The sequence below is a fragment of the Arvicola amphibius genome, chromosome 12 (genome assembly GCF_903992535.2).
Source record: "Arvicola amphibius chromosome 12, mArvAmp1.2, whole genome shotgun sequence".
Taxonomy (NCBI): domain Eukaryota; kingdom Metazoa; phylum Chordata; class Mammalia; order Rodentia; family Cricetidae; genus Arvicola; species Arvicola amphibius.
The window spans coordinates 131,900,184-131,910,020 of record NC_052058.2 but is presented as its reverse complement, the minus strand read 5'-3'; positions in this window follow the sequence as shown (position 1 = coordinate 131,910,020).

The window sequence follows — 9,837 nt, the reverse complement described above, 5'->3', positions numbered from 1 at the left end:
GCTGGAATCCAGAGACAGAAGTAAGAGCCCTAGGATTGGCCTCCAGCTATAGTGACCATTCTGCAGCTGCAACTGACCAATTAACTCAGGACTGCCAATCATGAGACTGTTCTTATGTAACATCCAAACGACCAGATGCACCCCTTGGCTGTACCCATAATGAATGCCTCACCCCACTGCAGCTTGTGTGTCCTTCCTAGTTCACACACAGTTTTGAAAGGATAGAGAATACAAGTTAACTCGTAATTCAAAAGACCTTTGCTTATCCATTGGATCTGGTCTCTTGGTGGTTTTGGGTGGTCCCAGTTCTGGACACATGAATAAAGACTAAAATTGATTTCTTACCAAAGAACTCATGTCACCATTTATATGAAGAATTACTTCTCATCGAATGTACAGTAGTCTATCTATTCAAGATCTATTCCTCAGAGGTTATGACCTTCTCTTGTTGTTAGAGAAAACAAGCCATCTTTTACCAGAATCAATATTTTGAAATAAAACTTTCTGTAATTCTATTATAGAAATTTATGGGAATATACCACATAATTAATGATCAAGAATAAATATAGTACCACAAGATCATCTGAATGAATATCACTGACAACTTTGAACTACATATTTCCTTTTTAACATACTTTTTTCTCCAATTTGTAAATAAAGTAAGTACAGTGTAATAGTATTCATGTGAGTGTTAACACTCATTGTTTGCAGAAGAAATAGCCAGAAAAGATGACATGGGCATTATTCCTTTCTTCTTTATAAGGAAGCATGAATTGGATCCCTCTACTCCATGAATTATCTATTACAATTATCATTGAAATGTATGTTAAACACTGCTTATCTACACTGAACACATCATGATTTTTATTGCCCAACTTGTGTTAAGTACTTCTGTATGTCTGTTGTTTTATTGGTTAATGAATATAGAAGCCATGATGTCCTCTGATGGGAGAGATTAAAGCTAGGCAGGAAAACTAAACTGAATGAGAAAGAAGGTGGAGTCGGTTGGAGTCCATTTAACCTCTGCAGTGACTGATGCACCGTAATCTTGCTGATAAACTAAGAGCCTAGTGGTAACATATGAAATAATAGAATTGGGCTCATTTGTGGTATAAGAGCTGGCTGGCAATATGCTTAAGCTATTGAGCAACAAGTGTTTTCATAATACACTGTCTGTGTTATTATTTGGGGTCAAGGTGTCCAGGAAAGAAACCAACAGGCTCTGCCTGCAGCCATTATCTTTCATTTCTTTCTGTTTTTCTCTTCTTTACTTCATTTGAATTTATTTTGCTTCTTGACACAAGGTTTCTGTTTGTAACTACTGTGGCTCTCTTTGAACTCATTGTGCAAATCATGTTGGCCTGGAACAAAAGGAAATCCATCAGCCTCTGCCTCCCAAGAACTGGGGTTAAAGGTGTGCATCAACACCACCTGGTCCATCTTTCCTCTTTTGTTTTAAATGAACGTTCTTTAAACTCCTTTACTTCCTTGGATGTTAGAAGGAAGTGTGAGAACAGGAGTTACTGATTTCCAGGGTTAATGGGCCATGAAATTCTGATGTGGGGGAGACATGTAGGTAGACGAGAATTTCATAATTTATTTTCAATCACTGTGTTTTATCTTTTCCTTAATCAAAAGATATAAAGGAAGCATTATTTTCTCCATAAGTGAAGGATTAGACTGGAAAGATAAGGATTATTGAATTACACACATCTAAATAAACATTTACACATTATGACTTGAGTAGTAAAGAGTGGTATAAAATACGGTTGCTTTGCTCACTCCAAATCTCAAGATCAAGCTTATTGTTTTCTCATGGTTACTTTTTTAAAAACTGTTTTAATTGAGCTATATATTTTTTTCCAATCTCCCCCTTCTTCCTCCCTTCCTATCTAACCTCACCATGAGTTCCATGCTCCCAATTTACTCAGGAGATCTTGTTTTTTCCACTTCCCATGTAGATTGGATCAATGTATGTTCCTCCTAAGGTCTTTTTTTGTTGTCTAGTTTCTCTGGGGTTGTGAATTGTAGGCAGGATTTTCTTTGCTTTATGTCTAGAAGACATTTATGAGTGAATAATTGCATTTTTACTACTACTGTGATGAGGTATATATTTCTATAACTCTAAGTCACAAGCCACAGAAGAGCCTTGACATAGTGTCATTCTTGGAGTGAAAGAACCATCTCATTTCATAGATGATTGTAGAAAGAGTCACTGTATTAGTCTTCCATGTTATGCCACGAAGAAAGGAAATCCATAATGACTATTGGCAATAGCCTAATAAATGTTTGACAAACTACACAGAAGTTTATATGGGACCATGTGAATCTACAAAGCACAAACTGTCTTGAGATGAGCATATTAAGAGAAATTTATTTCAAAATTTATCTCAACATAAGAGCATCAGGAAGTTGGGGTACTTGTATAAAGACTCTATGAAACAGGTAACTATGTTGGGCAAATGAATATACAAATAAGGTGTTAACTTATTTTGAAACTTGACAAGGCATTAAATTATGATATATTCTTTTTTTTCATAACTATGCCTTGGAGAATCTGATGTTCACATGCAAATTTATGCTTAATCTCACAGTGAAATTTCAAGTGACTTAAGAGTTCATACACTAGATGATGATTACAATGATTTTCATGATGAGAAAATGAAGTTTAAAAAGTAAAAATTAATCCTGGACTCTCTGAATGTAGCTGATGGTGGAGGAGGACTGAGAAACCAAGGACAACAACGGCGATGAGCTTGAAGTCTACAGCATGGAAGGGCTCACTGTGAGCCTTGTCAGTTTGGTTGCTCACCTTCCTGGACTTAGGGGGAGCTGGGAGGACCTTGGACTTAACATAGTGAAGGGAACCCTGATGGCTCTTTGGCTTGGAGTGGGAGGGAGTGGGGGTATGGGTGGAAGGGAGGGGAGGGAAGGGGGAGGAGGAGGGGAGGAGATGGAAATTTTTTATAATAAAAAATAAAGAATTAAAAAAGTAAAAATTAATGAACAATTCTGTAAGTTTTACTCCAGGTTAAAAACAGAAAAAACTCTAAGTGATTAACACTGTGATTCATAGTTCATGAAACTTAAGAAATTTAGGGGATGGAAACCCTCAAAATGCCCAAAGGACTTAGGTTTTTGATGTTGATGCAATATGAAAGATTTGAAAGGTCCTTACCCTCTCCAAGTCCCCACTTTGGCAGCTATGACTATCGATGGAGAAGAAAAGCAAGATGTATGGCCCTGACTCAGCAGAATGTGCTGAGTCTCTGGCCTTACTATAATCACTGGAGAGAAACTGTCACGTAGCCTGTATCCTGAGGGCCTGAACTTTTCTTGTTTTTCCCTAAGACTGTGAAGAAACTGCCAGGCATGCGTCATATGGTAAGGAACCAATCAGACCTCACAGAAGATGGCTGCCGGGCTCTGAATGTTCTTTCCAGATATGGTTAAATGTAGCAGCAGCAGCAACTGCCTCTGGGATGGCACTGAGTTATAGCAACCTTTCTACAGCTGATACTGAAGAATTATCTCATGACAGATTCCTCCAGCCCAATCCTGAAACTGTTACTATGCAACTTCCAGACCCTCAGATGCATCACCTGGCCCTTCCTGGAATGAATGCCCCACCCCCAGTATCTAGGGAGTCTCCTGTACTCTTCCAGCTCTCTTGGAAGGATAGAGAACCCAAGCTAACTTTTAATTCGAAAGACGTTTTTCTTTTCCATTGGCTCTGGTCTCATGGTACTTTGGGGAGTTCCAGACTCTGGGCATGAGAGTATAAACTAAAGCTGTTTTCTTAGCAAGGAGACATGTTACCGTCTATATGAACAATTAATTCTGGTTGAATGTACAGAAATCTATTCAAGATGTATGTTGTTCTTTAAGGACAATAAAAGTTCTAAAGAAGGGAAGCATCCTTCTCCATGAACCCTGTAGGATGGATAGAGAATGCAAGTTAGCTTGTAATTATATAAAAAAGACTCTTTGTTTTTGCATTGGATCTGGTCTCTTGGTGGTTTGAGGTGGTTCCAGATCTAGGCATAACAGTATAGACTAAAGTTGTTTTCTTACCAACAAAGAATGTCACCTTTTATATGAAGAATTAATTCTCCTTCTATGTATAAGTATTTATGTATAAGAATTTATAGACAACTGATAGGTGAGACAATCACGGTAGCAGGTCTTACTGATTTCTTTGTTAACGTCAACCATTTCATCTTGTCATCTCTCATAGCATTGCAACTTTTCCTTCCTGTGTTAAATACCTGATGTAAAATAAAAGCTCGGAAAATATTTTAAGAGTCATCACTTATTGGTTACACACACATTCTCCCAACTGTTTTACATTTTTAATTTTCAACAGTATTATGAATTAACTTGGTTCTTCATGAATTTTTAAATTAAAACTTTTTTTTCTACTTTTTCTGGGCTTCCCTCTGTGCTTTGTTTAGTTTAATGCTCTAAATGAAGGCTGGGGATGGGTCGTGAATAAGCTTCAACTTCTCATTCTCCCTACAAAGTGAAGACAGGGCAGGCCTACCATCTGAGCAGGGCATTTTCATATCATTATAGAGTTCGCTCTGAAGGCCAGAGTCACAATTTTATCACCTGGTATGTGAGCAAGGACCACAGCCTATTGCTGTAATAACAGGTCTGAGGATATAGAAACAAAATCAAAATACCAGGAAGGTATTCATGAAAGACAAAATGAAATATGTGTACTGGCTGTCTGACACACGTCCATCCACACAGACGCTCCCTTACCTCATCTTACAGTTACAAATCCCCCACACCTGGGGGATATTTGGAGGACAGAAGGCTGCCCTTGTCCAACTCCTGCCCTGGAGCCTGGGAACAAGGTGCCTTCTCTACTCTAGCCCGTGAAGAAAGTGCCCTCTTTCCTTATAGCTGGGGAACAAGGTGCCCTCTCTACTATAACCTTTGTCAGAATTCCTTTCATGAGATTAAAAGAGAGACCATCTGGTGCCCAGGTTTATCTTTTATCTGCTGGGAACAGTGCATTGAGGCTGGGGAGACAGTTTAGGCAAGCATGAAGACCTGAGTTTGAGGCCTCAGAAACCACATAAAAATCTGGGTGCGGGAATGCATACTTGGGTTCCAGCTACAGAGAGGGGGAGCCAGGGCTAGTTGGTCAGCCAGCCTGGATGAATCACCAATCTCTAGGCCAATGAAAATAACTTGACTCAGAAAGGAAGGTGAAAAATGCCTCTGGCCTTCATGTCTACATTCAGACACAAGAACACGTGCACTGACAACCAAATAAATAAAGAATCAGGGCTAGAAATGAACAATTAGAACCCAGGAAAGATGGCCATGGGGCTATGTTTGTTACTTTTGCTTAAAAGATTTTTTTATACTTGTGAATCATAGATAGCTGAAGAGGAAAAATATTTATGGGAATGTACCACATAATTGATGATCAATAATAAATATGGAAGCCAAGATCATCTGAATAGATATCACTGACATCTCTGAACTACATATTTGCCTTTTAACATACTTTTGTTTCTTATAAATATTTTTAAATATTTTAAGAATATTTTATTAATAAAGTAAGCACAGAATAAAACTATTCATGTGAGTGTTGGCACCCAATATGTGTGTAAGAAATGGCAGGAAAATATGACATATGCAAGCAGTCATTTGTTCTTTATATGGAAGCATGAATAGAATCTCTCTACTCCAGGAATTATCTATTATAATTCTCATTGAAATGAACCTATAAACTGCTGATTTACTCTGAACACATTAAGTTTTTCATTTCCCACCGCTGTGTTAAGTCTTTCTCTATATTGTGCTCCTTTCATTGGATAATGGATAAAGAAGCCATGATGGCCTCTGATAGGCCCTTGTAGAGCTAGGCAGGAAAATTAAACTGAGAAAGAAAGTGGAGGCAGTGAGAGGCCATTTAGACATAGCAGGAGACAGATGTGCAGAATCCTGGCTGATAACCTATGAGCCTCGTGGTCATATATAAATAATACAGTGTCTGTGTGGTTATTTTAGGTTGATTTAGCCAGGAACAAATGAACAGGCTCTCCCTCTAGGCATCATTTTTCTTTTCTTTCTTTTTCCCTTTCTTCTTCTTCTTCTTCTTTTTTTAAATTTTGCTTCTCAAGACACAGTTTTTCTGCTTAACCACTGTGGCTGTCCTGGAACTCACTTTGTAGACCAAGTTAACCTTGAACATAAGAAATTTCTTCTGCCTCTCCCTCCACGAACTGGGATTAAAAGTGTCTGTATGATCTTTCCTGAAGTTACATCAATTCATTGGATGGTAGGTGGAACTGTGGGCACAGGAGTCACTGATTCCCCAGTGTTAGTGGGCCATGGGATTCTGAAATGTGGGATAGACCTCTTGGTAGAATAGAACTTCCTAATTGATTTTCAATCACTGACTCTTTAAATTGTGTATAATAAAAAGATTCAAATGAAGCTCGTATTTTCTCAATAAGTGAAGAGTTAGACTTGAAGGATAAGGATTCATGAATTACATATATCTAAACGAACACTTATGTATTCTGATTTGAGTCATAAAGAGTGCGTTTGGCTGGGGATGGCTATCTCTATATATTCTGCCCCTGAACACAATAAAGGGGCATTCTTGGGGAATTCAAGATGACCCGTGACTCTGTCAAAAAAAAAATGAGTGGAGTAAGTGTCAGTTGTTTTGCTCACTCAAAATCTCAAGATCAAGGTTGTTTTGTTTTCACATTCTTACTTTTTTAAAAATAAAACCTATTTTTATTGAGCTGTATATTTTTTCACTCTCCTGTCTTTATCTCCCCTCCTTGTCAACCCTCTCCACGAGTTCTGTATTCCCAATTACTCAGGAGATCTTGTATTTTTCTAAATACCATGTAGATTGAATCTATGTATGACTCTCCTAGGGTCTTTGTTATGTAGTTTCCATGAAGTGTAGTTGTAGGCAGGCTTTTCTTTCTTTATGTGTAAATGACAATTATGATTGAAACCTCTCATTATTACTTCTATTGTGATGAAGAATATATTTTTATGTCTCTAAATCACAATCTACAGGAGAGCCTTGACACAGTGCTATCCTTGAGGTGAAAGAACTATCTCATTTTATATATGACTGTAGATATAGTCACTGCATAAATCTACCATGTTATGACATGAAGAAAGGAAAGTCATAATGACTGTTGGCAATAACATTATGAATGATTGAAAAAAATTAAGAGAGAAATTTATGTGGGAATATATGAATCTACAAAGCACAAGCTGTCTTGAGTAAAGGATATTTATATAACTCTATTTCATAATTTACCTCAACATGAGAGCATCAAGGGGCAATGGTACTTTTATAAAATCTGTAAAAATTAATTAACTATGTTGTATCAAACAATATTCAAAAGAAGTTTCAACATATTTTGAAAGATTGACAAGGCAATGAATTATAAAAGATTCTTTTTATTTTTTCACGGTTGTAGCTTGGAGAATTCTGTGTCCACATACAAATACATATCTCACCTCACAGTGAAATTTCAAATAACTTAAGATTTTATACTCTCGGTGATGATTATGATGATGATTTGATGATGAGAAACTTAAGTTAAGAGAGCTTGTCAAGAGAGGATTCTCAGAGACCAGGTGCCCACTTAACCGTGGAAAAGATCTTTGTTGGTGGTATTAAAGAAGACACGGAAGAACATCACCTGAGAGATTATTTTGAGCAGTATGGGAAGATTGACGTGATTGAAATCATGACTGACAGAGGCTGTGAAAAAAAGAGAGGGTTTGCTTTTGTCACCTTTGATGACCGTGACGCTGTGGACAAGATTGTCATTCAGAAATACCATACTGTGAACAGGCACAACTGTGAAGTAAGAGCAGCCCTATCCAAACAGGAGATGGCTAGTGCTTCGTCCAGCCAAAGAGGTTGAAGTGGTTCTGTAAACTTCGTTGGTGGTCATGGAGTTGGTTTTGGCGGCAATGACAATTTTGGTCAAGGGGGAAACTTCAGTGGTCGTGTTGGCTTCGGTGGCAGACAGGGTGGTGGTGGATATGGTGGCAGTGGGGATGGCGATAATGGATTCGGTAATGATGGTGGTTATGGAGGAGGCGGCCCTGGTTACTCTGGAGGAAGCAAAGGTTATGGATGTGGTGGACAGGGTTATGGAAACCAGGGCAGTGGCTGTGGCGGGAGTGGCAGCATTGACCACTATAACAATGGAGGAGGGGAAGGAGGCTTTGGCGGTGGTAGTGGCAGTAATTTTGGAGGCGGTGGAAGCTACAATGATTTTGGCAATTACAACAATCAGTCTTCAAATTTTGGACCAATGAAAGGAGGAAACTTTGGAGGCAGAAGCTCTGGCCCTTATGGTGGTGGAGGCCAGTACTTTGCTAAACCACGAAATCAAGGTGGCTATGGTGGTTCCAGCAGCTATGGCAGTGGCAGGAGGTTCTAATTAAAGTCAGGAAACAAAGCTTAGCAGGAGAGGAGAGCCAGAGAAGTGACAGGGAAGCTACAGGTGACAACAGATTTGTGAACTCATCCAAGCACAGTGGTGGCAGGGCCTAGCTGCTACAAAGAAGACATGTTTTAGACAATACTCATGCATATGGGCAAAAAAACTCGAGGATTATACTTGTGACTAATTGTATAACAGGTTATTTTAGTTTCTGTTCTATGGAAAGTGTAAAGCATTCCTACAAAGGGTTTTACTGTAGACCTCTTCTTACTGATGCTGTTGATTGCTAAATGTAACAGTCTGATCATGACACTGAATAAATGTCTCCTTTTCTAAAAAAAAAAGGAAAATAAAAATTAATGAACAATTCTGTAAGTGCCACTCCAGGTTCAAGGCTGAAAAAAAAAAAAAAAAACTCTAAGTGTTTAACAGTGTGAATAATAGGTAATGAACCTTAAAAAATCCAGGGGTAAAACTCTCAAAATGCCTAAAGGACTTATCTGTATTGACATTGAAGCAAATATGAAAGTATCAAAAGGCCTCACGGGTCCTTCACTTTGGCAGCCTTGACTGCCTACTGAAAAGACAGAGCAAGATGTAAGACCCTGACTCAACAGGATGTGCTGAGTCTCTGACCTTACCTGAATCACTGGGGAGAACTGTCACATAGCCTCTAACCTTAGGGCCTGGCCTTTTTTTTTCCTAACACTGGGAAGAAACTGCCAGACATCCGCCATATGGTAAGGAACCAATCAGAAGTCAGAGAAGTTAGCTGGCGGCTCTAGATGTACTTTCCGGATAATGGTCAAAGGTAGCAACAGCATTAGCAGTCCAGGCATTGTCTCCTTTTATAGTCAACTTTCTACAGATGTATCTGACCAACCAACTCATGGCTGATTCCCCCAGCCCAATCCTGAGACTGTTACTATGCAACTTTCAGAACCCCAGATGCAAGGCATGCCTCTAGCTCTAATGAATGCCTCACCCCACTGTGGCTAGAGAGTCTATTCTACTGCACCCGCTTTGTTGGATGGATAGAGAACCCAAGTTAACTTGTAATTCAAAAGTTTCCTTGCTTTTTCATTGGATCTGGTCTCTTGGTTGGATTTTGGGGTTACAGACTTTAGGTTTGAAGAAATTATTGCTCTTGGCAAATCATTAGGAATGATGGACAAATTAACACAGAAATTTATATGGGACTATAGGAATCTACAAAGCATTAATTGCCTTGAGAAAAGCATATTCATATAACGCTATTTCAAAATACATCTCAACAAGAGAGCATCAGCAGTTTGTGGTACTAGTATAAAGACTCTCTGCAACAAGTGACTGTGTTGTTCCCATTAAATATTTAAATAATTTGGCATCTCATTTTGAGAGA